This window comes from Grampus griseus, assembly GCF_964374135.1.
Source record: "Grampus griseus genome assembly, chromosome: 13".
Lineage (NCBI taxonomy): Eukaryota > Metazoa > Chordata > Mammalia > Artiodactyla > Delphinidae > Grampus > Grampus griseus.
The window spans coordinates 11,023,058-11,044,591 of record NC_139007.1 but is presented as its reverse complement, the minus strand read 5'-3'; the positions used below and the strand labels follow the sequence as shown (position 1 = coordinate 11,044,591).

At 34.8% G+C, this 21,534-nt stretch overlaps 1 pseudogene across 1 annotated transcript; it reads left to right on the top strand.

Moving 5' to 3' along the window:
- Nucleotides 1–971: 971 nt before the first annotated feature.
- On the top strand, nt 972–20,562 carry LOC309831835 (nuclear pore complex protein Nup50-like; annotated as a pseudogene). The gene is made up of 3 exons: nt 972–1,113; nt 2,879–3,609; nt 20,321–20,562. The product of its transcript is annotated as a nuclear pore complex protein Nup50-like (transcript).
- The last annotated feature ends 972 nt before the right edge of the window (nt 20,563–21,534 follow it).

Genomic DNA, 21,534 nt, shown 5'->3' with positions numbered 1-21,534 from the left:
GATGCAGGTTTGATCCCTGGTCAGGGAACTAAGATCCCACATGCTGCAGACAAAAACAACAACAACAACAAAAACCAAACAAATAAGTGCAAAAGTTATTTTTATTCTTTTCATCAGTATGACAACCTGCACAAATAGGAAGTACAGTAATAAACTGACGCAGACTTTAAGAGAAATTAACAGCCATGGAAATAGTTGAGATAATTCCACGAGGTTTGTCAATAAATATTTTCTGAAAAAAATTTGGGGAAAGCTATTTGCATAATTTCCAGTAATATAATAAATTCCTAAGGGAAGTAGGCTTACTGTTAACATTTTATTCAAGTTTTGTACATTCAGAGTTGCAATTAATCTGTGGGGAGAGGGTGCTGAGATTATATAATCTCCAGGTTCAAATAATTGTCTGACCTATTTTTAGTAAATTTCTATAAACTAGATAGCAACTGATAAGGATACCTCCTTTTAGAAGAGGTATTTACTAACTGAAATGTAATATCCAGATTTATAGAGCTGGTTCTCCTGCCTTGCAATGACATATTTAAAGTCATGCTTTTATTTTCAAGTGAAATTGAGGGAAAACTGAAAATTTGTCTTTGTTTAACTCCTGCTTTCAACTTTCCCAGACTTTCCCCCTGGGCATTAAATATACTTTTTAATATACATAACATGTAACCACTGAATATTTATTTAGATGATTTTTGTTTGTTATGAACTGAATTGTGCCCATCCCTATTCATATGTTGAAGTCCTTAACCCCCAATTTGACCGTATTTTGAGATAGGGCTTTATATGGAGGTATTTACGATTAAATGAGGTCATTTAAATGAGGTTAAATGTGGCCCTAATTCCACAGGAATTGTGTCCTCATAAGAAGTTTTCATAAGAAGAGGAAAAGACATCAGAAATCGCTCTCTCCATGAGCACACAGAGGAAAGACCTTGTGACTCTATTGCTTAGTAAAAGAGAGAGACATGGCATTGAAAAATTGGCAGTGGCCACCGATTTCATGCATGTGCTCTGATGCTCTTGTGGATCTCCGAATAATTTTGGAGACTATTTACACATGGTTGAAGAACTACAAGAACACTGATGTGCAGCAGATCCAGACCACAGGTATTTGGTCATCACTAAAAACAGATTTACCAATGGGAATTTGCCAGTTTCTGTTTTTCAGAGCAGCTGTTTCCTTCTATGTGCTCAGTAACATTCAGTTTTGTTTACTGATTTGTCCTTTTGGATAGATCACTGTGTTAGCCACCGTGAAGAATTATAAAGAAAATCAGACTTCCAGACTTCGTATTGAAGACACACATATTTATCTGAAGATCTTCCACAAACCCCACTTGAATGAGTGTAGAAGAACAGAAAAGGTAGAAACTTGTAATCAGAATAGAAGCAAATGGCAAAGAAAAGGTCTCAGTTAAATTTTAGGTAGTGGGGGTCTGGATGAGGAACTGTAAAGCAAGGTATTGCTATTTTTTCTTTTAAATAAGATTTTAGGACTATTTACTTTTTCTCGTTAAAAATAGGGATATTATTTTGATAAGATAATTCTTTTTTTTTTTACATAAAGAAATTATGAACACAAGTCTTGCTATCCCTGGCTCTTCTGGGGAAGAGGTGGGTTAGTATCCAGGGAACTGCAGTGGTCACTGTCACAGAAACAAAGGCACTATCCTTTGCTGTGTGAGGGGTGCCCCTGCTCCCATTCTCTTGCTATATGCAACCCTGATAATATATCTTGGCACTGGCAACACGTCTCAAAGAGGCAACTGTCACAGGTTAAAATTTACAGTCACAAACTCATATTTTTTGAAATGTAACTTAAACTTTCCCAAGAGTGTTTATTTCTGTTCAGGGGAAAACACTTAATATTGCCACTTCCAGGAACACTGTTTCAAAATAGTTGCTTTCAGGATACATAGTTCAGTATACAAAAATACCTTTTTTTCCAGGTGATTTTCCCTTATCTAGGGGTTTCAAGGGGAACCGAACCCTGGGTACCACCAGCATGCAGGGGTCTTGGTTATATCTCCCTACAAACAAGACCCTCCTCTTAGCTCCTTCTAGTAATGCCGATCTGCTAAGTCTTGACTATGTCTTTCATCCTTTCCCTGGAATATCTCACAGCTCAGTATAGGGTTGCCAGATTTAGTAACTAAAAAATATAAAATGCCCTTGTAGTTACAAGATGGCAGCCCAGAGCTTGGCACTGTTACTACAGTGGTCTTTAGTGAAGTGGGAGATGGTCTCCTCTTCACTCTGGAACATAGCGATGAGGCCCCTGGGAAAAGCAGTGTTTGAGACTCTGGGCTTAATAACCATGAAGTTTTCGGATTAGCATGAGCCCTAGAAATTCACTGGGAACAACGAAGCGCTCTTCCAGGAGACCAGCATCTACCTCAGACTCAAGCTCCTCTATTGTGACCTTGGACGTGCCAAAAGAATCACAGAGAAGGAATAAACAGAAATTGGGATCAAGATGACAAAGCAGAAGATGTGGCAGCATCCTCTGTGGTCAGTGAGGAAGCCTTGAGGAATAGAGTCATGAAAAAAAGCAAAGTGTAGGAAGGTTAAATTTCAATCTGATAGTGAAGGGGCTTTTAAATGTTTCAACGGTTTGGTTGTACTTTCTGGAGGAGGACAGTTTTCTGGATTTGGTAAAGGCACTGGAGTTCAACCTTCACAAGGACTGTCAAATGGAAAGAGCAGTAATTAGTGCCCCCTCCCTCAATAGTCCAAAGACTGGGACATGGACCAAGGTAGCCTTTGATTCTATTACTTCAAAAGGTGAGAAAAAGTGTTCAAATCCCAAAACTAATGGCCTTTTTCCTGTCTTTATTGGGATAAAGCATACCAATGGAATGCTAGTAATAAGAAGCCGGCTGTGTTAAACTTTTTCTTCATGATTGGATAGTGAAGCATGTGACACAAACCCACTCTGATCTAGCACCTATCTTTAAAGACTGTAAGAAATATTTAGCAGACATTAAACATGGGAACAGGGGCAGTAATAATGATCAAAATGGAACTAACAAAATGTTGGTTGAAACACAGTCTCTTTCCCTATTTGGTTCAAACAAATTACAGCAAGAACCATCATTTTTGTTTCATGACAGCAAAACTAAAGCTACATCTGAAAAGAAAGTGAAGTCTGTGTCTGAAAAGAAAATGGACCCATTGCTAGGAGCAATAGATGCTTTTGCAAGAAGATTGATGCCTCTGTTTTAGGCTTGTTAAGCTTTGGCCCCCTGACTGGATTTTTATTTTCCCTTGGCAAACCAGCTTTTTTGGCAAAAATATTCCACAAAGTAAACCAGTTTCTTCACCATTTTTTCACGAAAACATTGGTGAGCCAAGCAGAAAATGGCAGAAATGAATGCAAAGGCAAAGATAAAGGAAGGGATGATGAACTGCCCAAAATAGTAATTACTCAAGTAAAAGGAGATGCTTTTTACTCCAAAAACTATAAACTATTTTATAAGAAAATGAATTTAAAAGAGAAGGGTATAGGTACCCTGCATTAAAACCTATAGCAAATCAGAAGCACAGCTGCAGACACCAATTTAGGAAATATACTGCTGAATGTTTTTTTTTTCTTTTTTCTCGGTACGTGGGTCTCTCACCGTCGTGGCCTCTCCCGTTGTGGAGCACAGGCTCCGGACGTGCAGGCTCAGCGGCCATGGCTCACGGGCGCAGCCGCTCCGTGGCATGTGGGATCTTCCCGGACTGGGGCACGAACCCGCGTCCCCTGCCCTGCCTCGGCAGGCAGACTCTCAACCACTGCGCCACCAGGGAAGCCCCCTTTAGTACTTTTTGAAACCCTACTTAGAGAATTCAACTTACCCAGCAAAGTAGACTAATGACCAATTGCAGCTAAATATAGCAAATAAATTGCAAAGTAATAGGAAATGTGATCCAGTTGATAATGTGCAATAATAGAGCAGAAGTCATCCAAAAAACATTTCCTTTATTACTTTCAAATGGGAACTTGCAGAGGAAAATAGCTTCTCATTTCTACCTTCTATTTTGGCTCAGTAGCGAAAGGTAATCAGAACACATAGGGATGGATCCTTTAAAGCTATGATTTCTTTAGATATTCATCAATAAATATTTATAATATTTATTTCAGTTAAGATCATGGGCTTTGGAGCCAGACTGCTTGGTTTTCAATCTCAAATCTGCAGTTTACTAGCTGTGTTACCATGGGCAGGTTAAGTTTGCTTTCATTCATATGTAACAATAGCACTCCTCTTCTAGGTATGTTTGTGTGATCATATAGAGAGCACTTAGTACAATGCCAGGCATTTAATAAACATAAATTTAATAAATGCTGCCATAGACATTTAGCTTAAGCAACCCCATAGACACAGTTTATTAATAGAAGTAAATTTGGCCCTTAGTATAGTGTATATCCTATAAGCATTTAAAAATTCAAAAGCAAAGACTGTATGGTATATAAGTTGATTTTAGAAAACACTCCTAATATTAAGACTCTCAATTTAGCTGTAAAGTCACTTCCAACACGAGACATCAGTGGTTATTGTGCCTGAATAATTAGAGAGCTGCTTTTGTAAACTCTAATCTGAATTGTGGCTTTGAAATTCTAACAATCAAATTTAGTTCTAATGATTAAAATAAGTGTGCTTTAGAGAAACAGAACCCAGTGTAGGCTCTTAGAACAAAATATTAGCAATTGTGTTAGTGGTCATAGATGTGCCTGCCATCTGTGGTTAAGTGTTTTGATTAAGTCTATAATCTGAAAATGTGTTGTTTTACTCAGCTTGAGGCTTGTAGAGGAAGGAGTCCTATTGTATTCTGACTGCACGATGCCATTTGGTGGGGATGCATGCACCCTGTTTACTCCCAGAATCATTAGACCACGGGAAAGTTTGCCAAGTTCCATCTATGCATGTGTAGCTTGAGGTCAAATCTGTTTTTCCTTAAAGTTCAATTTCCTTATAAAGACAACCCTGGCCTCCAGGCATCCCCATGCAGTTTTCTTTGTGAAAAAGTAAAATTAAAAAAAAAAATCTAGCACATTCTGAAGTTCACCTGGGCTTCATTTCCATTGTTTTTTTTTTTTTTTTGAGTTGTTCACATTGCAGAAGAAACACGTTTATATTCTTCCAAATGAGCAGAGACCATAGTAAATAGATTATTACAGTGACTTTATAGATAGGTATCAGGATTCAAGGATATGAAAATTAATGCTAATTTATTTTCATTTTTGAACAAGCAAGATTTGTTACCAGAAACACATAGTTTAGATAAAATAAGCAGAAATTGGAGATTGTATTTATGCATACTTAAGGCTAAATGAAAACATTATGGATATAATGAATGAATTATTATTCTCTAATACAAAGGTGGTTTATTTTGAAAATTAATGTCAATTCTGCTGAAACTTAATGCATCAAAAATTGCCGAATGTTTTCCTACTTTGTTAGGAATAAAATGGATTATTATTTTCAAGGGACAGAATGAGGTTTCGCAGGGGACAGCATTGTTATTAAATCTCAGGGACAGCATAATATGCTGAATTCCGATCGGAACAAAATATTAGCCGTTCTTTTAGTGGTCATGGATGTACCTGATATATGTGGTTAAACATTCTGATTAAGTCTATCATCTGAAAATTTATTACTTTACTTAACTTGATATTTTATGTAAAAATCAAGACACTCTCAGTGTGCAAAATTTGCTCTTCCTCTGCAATAAGCCAGGTCTTTTAACTCATACTTAGATATTCAACATGCTTATGACCAATTTTCCACTTTCAATTTATCTTTCTTTTAATACCAACATCAAATTAATCATTGTAGGTGGTGTCTCTCAGTTCCATAAAAATTATTCTCTATGGCTTTGAGGTAAGGTGCACACTCTTTAAATCGAAATACCCAGCCCTTTACAACACGGCTCAATCTGGCTTTCTAGCTTGTTCTTCTAAAATTTTCCTTTATGGATCCTCACTTTATTTCAGTCAAACTGTCCTAAATGACCTCTTGTAAATTTCGTTTCTCTAAGCTAGCAGGGTGTTTGGAGCCCATGAATCAGAATCCCAGGGAGTGTTTTTATGGAGCAGGTGCTTATTAAAAATGCAGATTTCTTGGTCACACTCCAGATCTATTGAATCAGAATATCTGGGTGCAAGGCCCCCAAATCTGCATTTTGACAAGCGTCTAGATGATTCTGATTCACATGAAGCATTTGTCTTCATCTTTCCAGCCACCCTATAGTAAGTATCATTTTCCTAGTATGTCGACCTATTGGGATTCTTGTATGTAATTATGAGTTCTTCAGAATTCTGTTCAAATCTCACCTCCTTCAAAAAGCCTTTTCCGATTCCCCAAGGAAGATGTTTTTTATTTTCTTTACCTTCATGTTGCTTATTGTTAAGACTCCTCTTATAAGACCTATATGCTATGTCTCTGGTCCTGGAACAACACTGAAAAAAGCATAAGAGCAGAAGATTTGAACTGTTTTTTCTTGATCCATATATAAGAAATATATTTTACATCCGGACATAACACACACACACACACACACACACACACACCCCACACATACATCTAAGTTAAAACAAATTTTACAAAACAATCTTTATTGTATTAAATGCCATTTGGTTATTCCCATTTTGTATTATATTGTATTGTACTCTATTATATTCTATCTATTTCATTATGAAATACTTAAAAATATTATGGCTCACCCATAGGCCACTATAAATGTTTTGAAAAATACAGATTTAAAGGGCTAGTTTGCACCCAGCAAAACACGTTGTAATGTTTTCCCAAGTGTTTAATTCCTTGAGAAATCATTAGGCTTGGTAAAAAACAGATTATTTTGAAACGATTAGATTATGGATTGGCAGAAATTAATATTCAAATGCAATGAGTTTAACTGGTTACATGATAATTTTGATTTGAGCTAGTTTCTGACAGTAATATTTGCCTGATCAAATAATTTTAAAAGGCTAGAGTAGTTTGAATTCATCAATAAAAAGATCATATTAAAAGACATAAAAATAGTTGGATTTCTCTGAAGACTCAGGTATTGCATCTGTCTCTTAGAGTCAGTTTTTCCCTTACATTTTCAAAAATAATCCCGTCCCTAATTAAACCTCAAAAGTTTATTTGACAGAATCTGAGCATATCTATTAAGGATGATGAGTTGCCTTGAGGATTTTAACTTGGTCATTTTACAATCCATAACCTAGCACAATGCTATTCATACACTAAATTATCAATACATATTTATGAATAAATAACGTAATGAAGAAACTATGGATTAATATCTGAATTTCCATTGGCTGAATTCACAAAGCTATATTTTACTTAAGCCATTGCAACCCATTCTAGATATAAAATTTTTACTTAGAAATAATTTTAGATATAAAGAAAAGTTACAGTGATAACATAGACAGCTTTCATATACTTTTTACTTTGTTTCCTCTAGTGTTAATATCGGTGATAGACTGAATGTATCCCCTCATAATTCATTATGTTGAAATCCTAACTCCTAATATGATGGAATTAGGAGGCAGGTCTTTGGGAGGTTATTAGGTCATGAGGGTGGAACCCTCATGAATGGGGTTAGTGCCCTTATTAAAAAAACCCAGAGAACTCCTTCACCCTTTTGCCATGCGAGCACACAGTGAGAAGACTACAGTCTGTGAGCCAGGAAGGGAGCTCTCACCAGGCACAGAATCTGCTGACACCTCGATCTTGAACTTCCTAGTCTCCAGAACTGAGAGAACTAAATTTCTATTGTTTATAAGCCACTGAGTCTATCGTATTCATCTTATGTATCATAGTACTTTTGGTCCAAATTAAGGAATCAACATTGGTACATTACTATTAACCAATTAGTTAATCATTTTTCCACTAATTTCCAGAATCCAATCCAGGATAATACATTTCCTTTAGCTGTGATGTCTCCTTAGTCTCCTTCAGTCTGTGACAACTTCTCAGTCTTCCTTTATTTTTTATGATCTGACATTTTTGAACAGTACTAGTCAGGTATTTTATATAATGTTTCTCGTTAGGGTTTGTCTAATGTTCTTCTCATGAGGACTGGGTTTGTGGATTTTGGAAGAATACCACAGAAAAGAAGCACCCATCTCATCACATATATATATTTAGGAGTATATGGTATCAACATGATATTGATAATATTAACCTTGACCACTCGGTTAAGGTTGTGTTTGTCAGATTTCTCCACTGCATGGCTACTATTTTTTCCTGCCTGTATCCTGTGGAAGTGCATGACTAGGTCCATTTCACATTCCAGGGGGTCATTATTAAGCTCCACTCCTAGAGAGAGTAATATCTATATACAGTATTTGGAATTCTTTTGTAAAAAAAAACTATCCCTTTCTCCTCATTTATTAAAATTATTTATTTATACCAGTATGTACTCATATATATTTATTTTATACTTTGGGTTATAAAACAATGCTATTGTTATTTATTTTATTGCTCAAATTCTTTGGCCACTAGAATCTCATTCAGATTGGCTCTTGTATCTATTTGACACCACCCCATCATTTTTTCTTTTGAATACTTCATTCCTTTGTGGCACTACGAGATACTCCAGGCTCATCTCATAGCTTCACTGCCTCAGTTCTAGAATCAGCAATATATTCAAGTAACTATTATATACTATAATAAAATTAATGACTTAACAAATTAAAGTAGGAAGAGAACAATTAAAAACCAGAAGAAATTAGTAAGTATAAACATAGAAATTAATGAATTTGGAAATAGAAAAATAGTAGATCTAATAAATAAATCTAAATGGAAATTATTTGAAAGACATCCATTTTGTTTATGGAAATACTTCGCTGAAAGAAAATTCATTTTGGAGGCTACCAATGAAACAAACAAACCACTAGCTATCCTACCAACATAAAACTAAGACACAAATACACAAAATTAGAAATGACAAGTGGAAAATAACTATCAAAAAAAAGAAAATTTTTAAAATGATGAGACTAATTTGCACAACTTTGCAAGTAAATTTGAAACTCTAGATGAAATGGAGAAATTCCCAGAAAAGTACAACTTATCAAAATTGGCCTTGGGAAAGACAGAAAATCTAAACAGATTAATTACCGCAGAAAATATAGAGAAAGAAAAGCTCACCCACCCAATGAACGTTCAACACATACTAGGTCGAGGTGGTTCTGTAGGGAAATTCTATCAGCTTGTTAATGATCAGATACTTTCAATACTGTTTGAATGATTTCAAATCAAGTAAAGGAAGGAAAACATTCAAATCATGTTTTTAAAAAATCCTGAGATAACTCATATATATTATGCACATTTTGTTGCAACTTATGCTTTTGATTTAACAATATTTTTGGATATTCCATGGGTTAGAGTGTATGAGTTCTAAATTATTCTTCTAATGTCTAGTTTCATACTTAGTAGAGATATAAAATAATTTATTCAACTATTTCCATACTGAAGGGTATTCACATTGTTTCCAGTTTTTTGCCCTTGCAAGTAATGTTATATTAAGTATCCTTGTACACATATTGTTGGAGGCCACAGCTTAGGTTTTTGTAGCACTAAGCAGCAGATCAAGGTGATGAGATATAGAAATTATTTTAGGGAATAAATATGACACAAAACTGAATTCAAACACATATTCATGACAATTTCCTGGAAAATCAGTTTGTGCATTAATACTATACTACTGATAATGGTTTATATAAGTAAGTGAATGTAATCAACATTTATCTAAATTTTTTTAGAAAAAAACCCACATCCATTCAAGAATGTAATTAATTTGTTTCCTCAATGCCATTTTCCATTGCAAAGCATTAACTCTTCCGGAGCATATTAGTCACTGAATTTCCAAAGAAGCAGAATAACAGTCATGCATGCCTGTCTTCCTGTTAAATTATTTCAGTCAGTGAAAATCGAACAAAGAAAAGAAACACCCTTAGGCTATATTTTAAAATGGGAATTCTTCAAAGACATAATAAGACTTTTATTTCATAATCATTTTACTACTTGAGTAGTATTCCATTTCAAATGGACATTACCCTCTTCCATTATTATTTGGTTAGGTGTTTAGCACATTGCAATTTCATATTATTAAAAAATTGCTTTATTGTGGTATATTCACATTAATAATTAAAAACATACCTATTCCATAAATGGAAAATTGTATGACTCTGACAAGTTAAATATTCTGTTACTTAATGCAAAGTAGTTGACTTAATTTATATCTATGCATATATATGTGTATATATAAATATGTGTATATATACATATATAGATTTTATATGTATGTGCATGGTTTTTTACTGCAATTCAGACATGTAGAGGAAAATGTGTTACATTATTTGGATAAAGCTGATCTCTGCTTCACAAATACAAATTTTTTAGCTGGAGAAAGAAGGAACTCATACATTCTGGTTTTTAAATCTAATCTGAGCTGATATTTTCAATAGTCACTTTGGTAATATTTTGTCTCTTAACATCATCGTCATTCCTCTACAACTTCCTTTAGATAGTTTTGGGTATAAGTGAACAAGGGAACCTTAGTGGTAGAGAGGGAGATGGTAGGGGTCTCTTGTCTTTGAGCTAGTCCTTAGATGTGTACTGTCTGGGGTCCACTGGTTTCTGGAATGATAACTTTGTATTATCTCTAATGTTTAATTGCTTGCAAACTCTAAAGCAAACATGACAAAAGACTCAGATCTGATAAAGTTGACTGGTGGTCACATGGTTGTTACTTTTTCTTTATATGTCTCTGTGTTTTTGACCTGATAAAAAAATAATTTAAAAACAACATGCAAGTCATCTGAAGTTAATTGTTCACTCTGATAGTAATTTGGGTTAAGATAGTTTGGCAAAGCCAAGTGCAAAACAAGAAAGTAAAATTAACGGCTAAAGCAAAATTCAGGAATTTTGTTTTTTCATACTTTGCCCCAGTTATTTGAAATAATAGAATCATGATTTTTCATGTGTTTTCTGCTGACTGTCCTTACACTTTAAATTATTCCTAATTCAGTCTCCTTTTGATCTATGGAAACTAACCAGTGACAAAATATAAAATAAGACAAAGCCAGTCAAACTTGAATTCACAGGATGCCAAATATTGGAATGGAAATTTCACTGAATCAGCTAACAATTTCAAAAGATCTAAATTTTTGACACAGTGTAGTCAAGGAACCACAGAGCTAGCTGAATTTTGCAATATTTATCTAAATATTTTTGTATGTTACTCATGCAAAAATTTACCCAAGCTCCCCAGAACTTAAAACTGTGTAGTTTCATGGAAAATTTAATCAAAATAATGGGCTGCAAGTAAATCAAAATCTATTTTATGTCTTACACTCTCAAATCATCAAATTTATTCACATCCTGTAACATTTAAACACTGAGTGTTATTAAACTAATCACGTAAGATGCTTGGCTGAAAGAAGAGGGGCCAACTAAACGTTCATCATGAATTTGAGGTCCCTCATTAAATTGTGCCACCAAAATTTAATCCCATGTAAACCTAATTATCTAATGCTTATTTTCCTTTTTTTATTACTTTGATAGTTTCCAGCCGAGGTGTTACGAAATCTAGCAATAAAACAAAGGAAATCCATATTAACTATTCATAATGTAGCTATGAAAGTGACTGAAAATGATTACTTACGTAGTAAACTTCGTATTTTCTTTATTTTGGGGTTAGCTCTGTAAAAACTTTATGAAGGGGCTTCCCTGGTGGCGCAGTGGTTGAGGGTCTGCCTGCCGGTGCAGGGGACGCGGGTTCGTGCCCCGGTCCGGGAAGATCCCACATGCCGTGGACTGGCTGGGTCCGTGAGCCATGGCCGCTGAGCCTGCGCGTCCGGAGCCTGTGCTCCGCAAAGAGAGAGGCCACAGCGGTGAGAGGCCCACGTGCCGCAAAAACAAAAAAACGAACACGCACAAAAAAAACTTTATGAAATATGTACTCTGATACAACCAAAAATAGAAGTAGGAATGCTGGGAGGCTGAATCATTTTTATTTATTTTATTAAAAAATGTTAATTGCCACACTGTATGTAAAGCCCAGGAGATAATATATTGAAGAGAAAATAAAGATATCTGGAGAAGCCAGGCAAAATTATAGAAATGCTCACATAGCCATTAACTTATAAAATCATGGTTGTAACCACCTCGAGAGCATATTGACAAATTCAAAAAGGAGTATTTTTAGATTTTTAAAAAATAAGCTATGGATGTCGCAGCATGTTATACTGTGAAAACAACACATAAAAATCTATTTTAAATGCTTGTGAATAGAAAGGATGCTTAAATATAAGAGAATATTTTTCAAATAGAAGAAAAGTTATGTTAAAATTGGATGAAATTTATAAACTCTTAGATAATTTTTGGAAGTACTTTAACCATGTAACCAACAGGCTAGACTAGGTGTTAACATGTCTTATGCTTCATACTTTTTCTTCTTCTTCATGCTTATTCACTGACCATGTTTTAAAATATAAATACTAAATAGCAGTTTGTGGGCTGTCTGCTATCTGATTATTTGAACTCTTTAAAGAGAACTGGATCACTGGTAATATGACAACAATCCTTCTTTCTGTAAAACTAGAGTCATTTTGATTCCCTAGGCTTCCTTTTCCTATCCCTAAATGAAGAGTTGAAATACATTATCTCTGAGTCCCTTCAAATGTTCAGTTTCCATGAAAATCTGTGAACAGAAAGAAAGTTTCCAGAATTTCAATGTGCAAATGACAGAGAAAGGGAGATGGGAAAATACAAAAAAGACCAAGTAACTTCCTTTCTAACAACTCATGTACCATCCAGGTCACGAAGGAGCAGATAATAGAGACAAACACATTTCCAGTTGGGGGGAAAGATACTGTGCCAGAAAACACCAAGAATGGATTTTTCAGCTTTTAAAATAGTCCAAACATAGGTTAAGGCACAGGGGTGCTTGATAAGCATCCAGGTGAGCCTCTCAGCATCCTGGTTTTGCCTGATGAAGGGATATTATTTATCAACTCCTTCCAAAGTCTCCTTTGTTGAGTTAGTAGAGTTGCGTGCATATTGTCAGACATACGAATCAGATGTCTAATCTCACTAAAGTCAAATAAAAAACCTAGTAGAGTGCTTCCACTTTCACCTCAGAGATATACAGAGCTGGAAAGAGCATCGCTTCTATCCTAACAAAATGAAAACCTAGGCAAACTACAAATTAATGACTTTTCTTGCACCCACCAGAGAAATAAAGTTGCAGGTTAGACAGCTTACCTGAAATTTGTAGAGGCACCTGTAACGAGAAACAAGATCCATGCATTTGCTTGCCTCAGATAGAATGCCATCTAATTTGGTAGAAAGATTAAGGTAGAATTTTTTAATGAACTGCTGAAAACTGAGTTTAGGCTAATGTGAGAGCACTAACAAAAGGAAAGTTTGAGTAGTTGTATTAATTTCATACAAAGTAGACTTTAGAACAATAAAGATTATCAAGGATAAGTAGGATACATTATGATACAGGGATCAATTCTCAAAGAAGGCATGACAATCCTAAAGGTGTATATTAAAATCTCCTATTATAGCTGTGTTTTTGTCTATCCAGCAAACTCATGTGGTTTTTTTCCTTATGAAATTTCTTTACTATTGGATGCATAAATATCAGTAATTAAATCTCTGTTGTAAATCGTAGCTACTAGCACTAGAAAATATCCTTCTTTGCCTTTTTTAATGTTCTGATTGCTATCTCACCAGATTTAAAAATTTCCAACTTTGCTTTCTTTATATTTTTATGGTGGTATATATCTGTTCATCCTGTCATTTTAATCATTATGAATTTCTTGGTTGTAGGTATATCTCTAGTAAATAGCATATTTTTGGATTTTGCTTTGTTGACAAATTTGAACATCCTTTTCTTTTGATAGCTATGTTTTGCCAATTTATGTTTGCTGACAAAATTAATGTGTTTGGCTTTAGTTCTGTAATGTTGTATTTCATTATTTTATATGATGAATATAAATATACTATATTTATATGATTATATATTCATATATATATACATTTACATGTTTATATAAATATACTTTTTTTTTTTTGCTGTACGCAGGCCTCTCACTGTTATGGACTCTCCTGTTGCGGAGCACAGGCTCCGGACGCGCAGGCCCAGCGGCCATGGCTCACGGGCCTAGCCGCTCCATGGCATGTGGGATCTTCCCGGACTGGGGCATGAACCGGTGTCCCCTGCATTGGCAGGTGGACTCTCAACCACTGCGCCACCAGGGAAGCCCTATATAAATATACTTTTAAATGCAATTTCATATATTTGTTCTTACTTTTTGTTTTATCATATATTTAGAAAGGTTTGTTTTCTTGTCTTAATAACTCCCTGTATATTAATTCTTTTATACAGTACTCTTCATACCCACCCTCTTTTTAGAGACCATTAATCTTTTCCCCCCATGCAGGAGAAAAATGAACTAGTACTATCTTCTACTCTTCTCCATCTCCAGTGGTCTAATCTCAAGCAACATACTTGAAATCACTGAGCTTGTTCTACATTTTATATACAGTCCCAATTATTACAACATTGTTGTAGTTGCACTGTTACTACCTTGTCAGAGAATATAACTATCATATACTATTCCATCTCCCTGAAAATCATTATCTAGTCTTTGTTCTACAGGTAAATGTAGATTCTATGGCCATAACCAGTCCTTTATGCCAGTGCATTTCTGGTCATTTTTGTGTTTTAAAGCTTATTCTCAATCTCAAGTAGATTATTTGAAGCTTATTCTCAAGTAGATTCAGCAATAATATTTCCTATGTTATTTCATTTTCCTCATGGTTTGTCTATTTATACAAGATCAATTTGATCTGAAAAAAATTCTTTATTAATAATGTTTTTCTTAAAATCTTACACATGTTACTCCTTTGCATTCTAGTATAAAACACTGATCTGGAAAGGCCTGCAATCTATTTATTTTTTCATTATAAGTGACTTGGTCTTTGTGCCTGGATTCTCCAAATATTCTTTCCTTTAGTTTTCAGGTCAATAGTTTTATTAAAATATATTGCAACATTGGCTGTTCTGGGTCAATTCCCCCTAGTAGGTGGCATAACCTTTTAAATATAGTTTCAAGCTCTTTTATAAAGTTTAGGAATTTTTTTCTGAAATTGTAATGCTTAGTATTTATTCTGTACTATTGGTTTGATTTTCACTTTCAGAGACTCCTGGTGTACTTATATTAGATCTTCTTTACCTGTCCTCTATCTAGCACTTTCTCTCAAATCCTTTCCATCTCTTTCATTACTTGTTTTTAAATTTTATTTCTATATTCTTTTTATCTTTTACATTAGTTGTTATTTTAATATGCTTTAGTGTTCTTTCTAATTTGGTCTTCAAATCTATAGTTATTTTTTTTCTTTTAATTCTTTTATTTTCTTCCTTTTCAGTTCATCTTACATTCTCACTTATGAGTTTTTATAATTCTGGTTTGTGTCGATCTTTTATTGCTTCTAGCATTTCTTAACTTCTTTTAGCTTGATTTGACATTTTTGATTAAATTATGTATTTGTTGCATGGGCATACCTTTCTAATGTACACTTATTTTATCGATTCATTAGTTTCTTTTTCTACAATAACTTTTTAAGTGATTCAACTAAGTTCATTCCTACTACTTATATTTAATTGGTTTTTTAAACTGAACTCTTAGGAAGGGATGGTGGATGAGGACAGCACAGTTTCAAGACTTAGAGCTTCCTCTTCCATTGTTATATGTAAGTTCACAAATACGACCTCATACTGAGATCTCTTACCTTTATCTGGGCTTTCTCTTTCCTTGCTTCCTGGTGTTTTTTTCTTGCTCAGTTTGGATTATATCTTCAGCAGTTTCTCCCCAATACAGGATTGTTTTTCTAGAATGAAGTTTCAATTGGTTAAGTTTCAGAGTTCATAAGGGGCCAACCAACCGATTTAACACCATCTGAACTTCCATGGGTGCCTTGTTCTTACCTGTGAATTTGAGCCTGCAAAAGTCCACATTTGTTTCAGCCACCAGCCTCAAATTTGTCCGCTGATTTTGGAGTTCTCCACCTCTTAGAGCCCCCAGAATGTCTAGTCCTCCTTCACTTCCTTCTACATAGTTAATATAGGAAATGGTCTTCTTGTTATCTTTCTTTTGTCCTCACCCACTTGCATATTGAAGTTACTGGGAATTCTTAGTTTTTCTGTAGATATTGTCTGTGTATTTTCTGTTTTATTATCCTAATTGTTTTACATTTTGTGAGGGGAGATTTGAGGCAATTACAAAACTCTACCGCCATCACCATCTTTTTCAAAATCATCTTCAGTACTTGTAAAACGGAATAAACTAGTAGAGAAAAACCTACAAAAAAAGCAAATGAAATGCCTATTACTTTAACCTTAAGAGTACAAAGTACAAACAAAGGACCCCTCTTCAGTTCAGTATAAAAGATCTCAAATCCTAAGATCACAATTTCATATGACCTGAGAGTAGGATTCTAGAGAAGAAATTTAAATTAAAGTGAAAGAAAGCCCTGAAACATTTTTATGCTCTCAATGATACAATTCACTTTCTGCATTGTTGGAAAGTGATCTCGATTGTTATTTTTCCCTGGAGCCATGTTGTCCTATACAGTAGCTACTACCTGCGGGCAGCTACTGAGCACTTGAACCATGTCTAGCGTCACATATAGAAGTGATAGTATTTTTGATATACTGGATTAAATTAAAATATTATAAAATTCATTTCAATTATTTCCTTTTACTTTTTTATTTATTTAAAATTTTTTAAATTTTATATTGAAGTATAGTTGATTAACAATGTTGTGTTTGTTTCAGGTGTACAGCAAAGTGATTCAGTTATACATACACATGTATCTATTTTTTTCAAATTCTTTTCCCATTTAGGTTATTACAGAGTACTGAGCAGAGTTCCCTGTGTTATACAGTAGGTCCTTGTTGGTTATCTACCTTAAATATAGCAGTGTGTACATGTCAATTCCAAACAAAATTCAGAACTATATATGTGGCTTACATTTGTGGCTCACATTAACTTTCCATTGGTTAGTACTGCTCTGGAGCATGAGAATCTGCATTTTCCTTTCTCCATCCTCTGTGTCCAACTGAATCTCAAGGTATTCTGTAGTATTATAAAACATAAGCAGAATAAACATTGGTATGAACTCATGTTTAGCTTAATATAGAAGAATATGGTTACATATAGAAATGTTTATTGCTATGTGTATATACATGGGTTAGTAGATATACAAATAATTTATGTAGATATTCTGCCCTCAAGGAGGTGGAACATAACTCCTCACCTCTTAAGTGATATAGCGTAGTGATTTCTTTCCACAAAGTACAGTATGGAAAAATAGAAAGAAGGAAGAGGGTGAGAGAGTGAGAGTAAAAGAGAGAGAGACAGAGGAACTTGTTTAAATTCTTAAAACCAGTGATGCTTGATTTCAACCCCACCATTATCCTTTCTAATTTAATGAACCAGTAAATTGCCACTTATATTTTGCTTAACTGTTCTAATTTATCTCTTCCAAATATAAGATTTGTATTTAACAGGATTCTCCAAAGAAACAGAACCAATAGGATATAGCTATAGACATAGATACAGATAAGAGATTCGTTATAGGAATAGGCTCATGTGATTATGGGGGTTGAGAAGTCCCACAATCTGCCACTGCAAGCTGAAGAACCAGAAAAGCCAGTGGTGTAATTCAGTCCTAGTCCAAGGGCCTGACGATCCAGGGAAGCCAATGGTCTAAGTCTAAGTCCAAAGTTCTGAGAAAGAGGGCCCAGTGGCATAAGTCCTGTTGTGAGTCCAAAGGCCTGAGGACCAGGAACAGTGGTGTCCGAGAATAGGAGAAGATGTATGTCTCAGCTCAAGCAGAGAAAGCGAGTTTTCACTTCCTTTCCACCTCTTTGTTCCATTCGGGCCCTCAACAGATTGGATGATGTCCACCAGCACTGGTGGGAGCACGCTTCTCTAGTCAGTCTACTGATTCAAATGCTAATCTCTTCCTGACACACTCTCGCAGACATACCTAGAAATAATGTTTTGCCAGTAATCTGGGCATCCCTTAGCCAAATTGACACATAAAATTAACAATCACAACATTTGAAAATATACCCTCTTCCCAGAAACCCTTCTTTACTCTTCACTCCCTAAGCTCTTGCCTAATTAACTAATTTCTTTCACCAATAAATATCTCAAATGAGTAGTCTATACTTACTTTTTTATTCCCTGGTTACCATGGAAACTTCTGCTTCCATCCTGCCTGCTAGTTTTTTTTCTTCTGTGATGTTGGTATTTATGTCCCCATTTTCATTCTTCATAGTAGTAATTTGAAGCTTCTCTCTCTCTCTCTCTCTCTTTTTTTTTTTTTACTTTGAGTCAAACTAAAGGCTTGCCAATTTTATCGACTTTTAAAAGAACCTATTTTAGTTTTATTGATTTTTCTCATTTTTTTCTATTTCCTATTTCTTTTATTTCTTCTTTAATCTTTATTTTTTTTCTTCCCTCAACTTGGGTTTAGTTTGCATTATTTTGAATTCCTTAAGGATGAAATTTTAGTTATTAATTTTATTATTTTAAAAATATAGGTGTTTAGAGCTATAAATTTCTCTCTAAGCATTACTTGAACCTTATCCTATAACTGTAGGGTATGCTGTATCTTAATTTTTATTGATTTCATAGTCTTTTTTTTTTTTTGGCTACAGCATGCAGGATCTTAGTTCCCTGACCAGGGATTGAACCCGTGCCCCCTGCATTGGGAACATGGAGTCTTAACCACTGGACAGCCTGGGAAATCCTGATTTATTTTTAAATTTCTCTTGTGATTTCTTATTTTACCCAATCTTTATTTAGAAGGGCGTTGCTTAATTTCCATATACTTGTGATCTTCCAAAATTCCTTTCTATTTATTAACATCTAATTTTACTCCATGTAATCACAAAACATATTTTATATGATTTAAATTCCTTTGAATTTATTTAGCCTTGCTTAATGGCTGGATATATGGTCTATACTCAGAATATTCAATGTGCACTTGAGAAGAATGTATAGCCTCTTCCTGTTGGGTGAAGTGTACTATAGATGTTTGTTTAATATAGTCAGTATACAGTGTTGTTCAAGTCTTCTGTTCCTTTGCTAATTTTCTACCTAGTTGTTCTGTACATTATTGAAATTACATGGAAGTCTCCAGTTATTATTGTTGAATTTTTCTATTTCTCCCTTCAATTCTGTCAGATTTTGCTTTATTTGTTTTGGGACTCTGATGTTAGGAGCATATATGTCTTTATATTGATAATTGCTATATTTGATGTATTTAGATACAGCAGTTCTTGTTTGATTGACTCATCATTGTCTCTAGTAATAAATTTTGTTTTAAAATCTTTAATTTTGTTACTATATGCATGGCATATCTTTTTCATCCTTTTCTTTCAACCAATTTATGTCTTTGAATCTAAAGTGTGTCTCGTATGAAGCAAATTCATTTCACACCCTAATGATTGGTTAATCTTCTAAAACCTCCACTGTCATTATAACTGTCCTCTCTAAGGAGAGTTGCCCTGTTTATTACAGCAATGATTTTCTCTTGAGCACTGAGAGCACAGGTATTCCAAGAGCCCGCTACACACATATAGATACACACACACACACACACACACACACACACACACACACACACACACCATGCAAACAAGGCTTTTGTCAACATATGATAGTTGACTGTTAACAAAAAAAAGTTTAAAAATGATAACTCTATGGTACTTGTTCTCAAACAAGAATGACCTGGTGAACTTGATACAAAGCCAAATTCCCTAGCTTTAGCTGAAGGATTCTTATATAGCAGGCTTACATGGGTCCCAACTATTTTCAGTGAAGCAAGTTGGTAATTATGATGCAGGTGGTCTTCACACAATCATTTGAAAAAGCAGAAACCAACTCACAAGAGGATCAAAAAACTGGCATCAAATGCCTCATAAGTTGGCTAAGGCTACCTGTGTAACCTTGAAAGCAGCAGCTCTCCCGAGATTGTCCGATGAATGTGTTTTGCTCATGCTGTACCTTGGTTGATTTATTCGCCTCCATCTGACATGCATTATTCTTCCTTTATGCTTGACTTCAGCCTACCCCTCCTTAAGCTCAGCTCAGATTTCACCTTCTTCATTTTTACTGACACTTACCTAAGTTAGCCTACAATGATCTGAAGGATGAATTGGGCTAACTGCTATTGTTTTCCTAAATAGTAGCAATAATTGCTTACTTTAAAATTTTCTGATTTCATTACCTTAGTGAAGGGTTTGACTAGGACTGATATTTCCTCTCTAAAGAGCAGTGAACTCTTGTTGGACTTGTCAGCTGAACCTGGCCTTAGACTGCAGGGCATGGAGACAGTCCTGATGCAAAGATGTGTCTGGAGTCAATGCAGAGCTCAAGAGTCAGGTGAGCAGTCCCTCTCAGGTGGCAACCTGGAGAAGCAGAGGCAAAGTCCAGATAGGAATCAGGAGTCCCAGAGGAGAGCAAATTCTGAGTGAAAGGAAGGAGCTATGCCTCCATCTGGACCATATGTCCCATTTTTGCAAAGGCTGGCTGGATTGGGTGCTGGTGAGGGTGCCATTAGAAGCATAGCCACAGAGAGAGAGAGAGAGAGAACTATAAATGATAAATTAAACTCTTTCATTCTTATTAAAAAGGGTAAGAAAACCAAAAAGACCAACTTTGAAAGGCCACCATGTGCTATTCTTAGCTCACTCGTACAGAGACTATCTTTGACCTCAGGTTGGCTCCCTAGTGTCTTTCTTTGGTCTAATCTTCTGAGTTCCTCAAGATATTAGAGGTTGGAGGGAAAAAATAAGGAGCAATCTTGTGCTCTGTTGATGGCTGCAAATAGGGTCAAATTAAATGTTTATCTCTTCCATTTCATATCTGAATTACTGACAACATAGAGTGTCACCAATCACATTGTACTAATCAACATTAAAAGATATTTAATGATGATTTCTGTAATTAATATACAGAACATCTCCAAGTCAGAAAAGGAGCTGATTTATTTTTTCTCCTACAAAACTGCTTTTGGCGTCATTTAAATTATCTAGATATATAAAGATAAAACATTTAAAAACCCTGACTAGATACCAAAATATTAATGTTTTTCCTAAATCACTTGACTCCATTTAATGCTTTTATATAATGTTCATAGGTCTGCATATATGTATGTATATACATATATGTTTATTTATCTGAAAGTATAAGCATAGTGAGACAAAATAGAAATATTACTATGTGTGTCCCTTTCCTCATACACTCCATTTCAACCTTTGCTTTTAATTATATTCTTTCTTAATAGCCAGTGTACCTTGGGACAATATTTATATTTTCTTTAATATCATTGACATATTAAGTAATTGTAAAAATGGTACATTGAGTATATAGTTAAATATGATCAGTAAACAAGTGACATGTATATAGTAAATAAAGAACTTTTTATGGTAATCAAAGGGCATTAG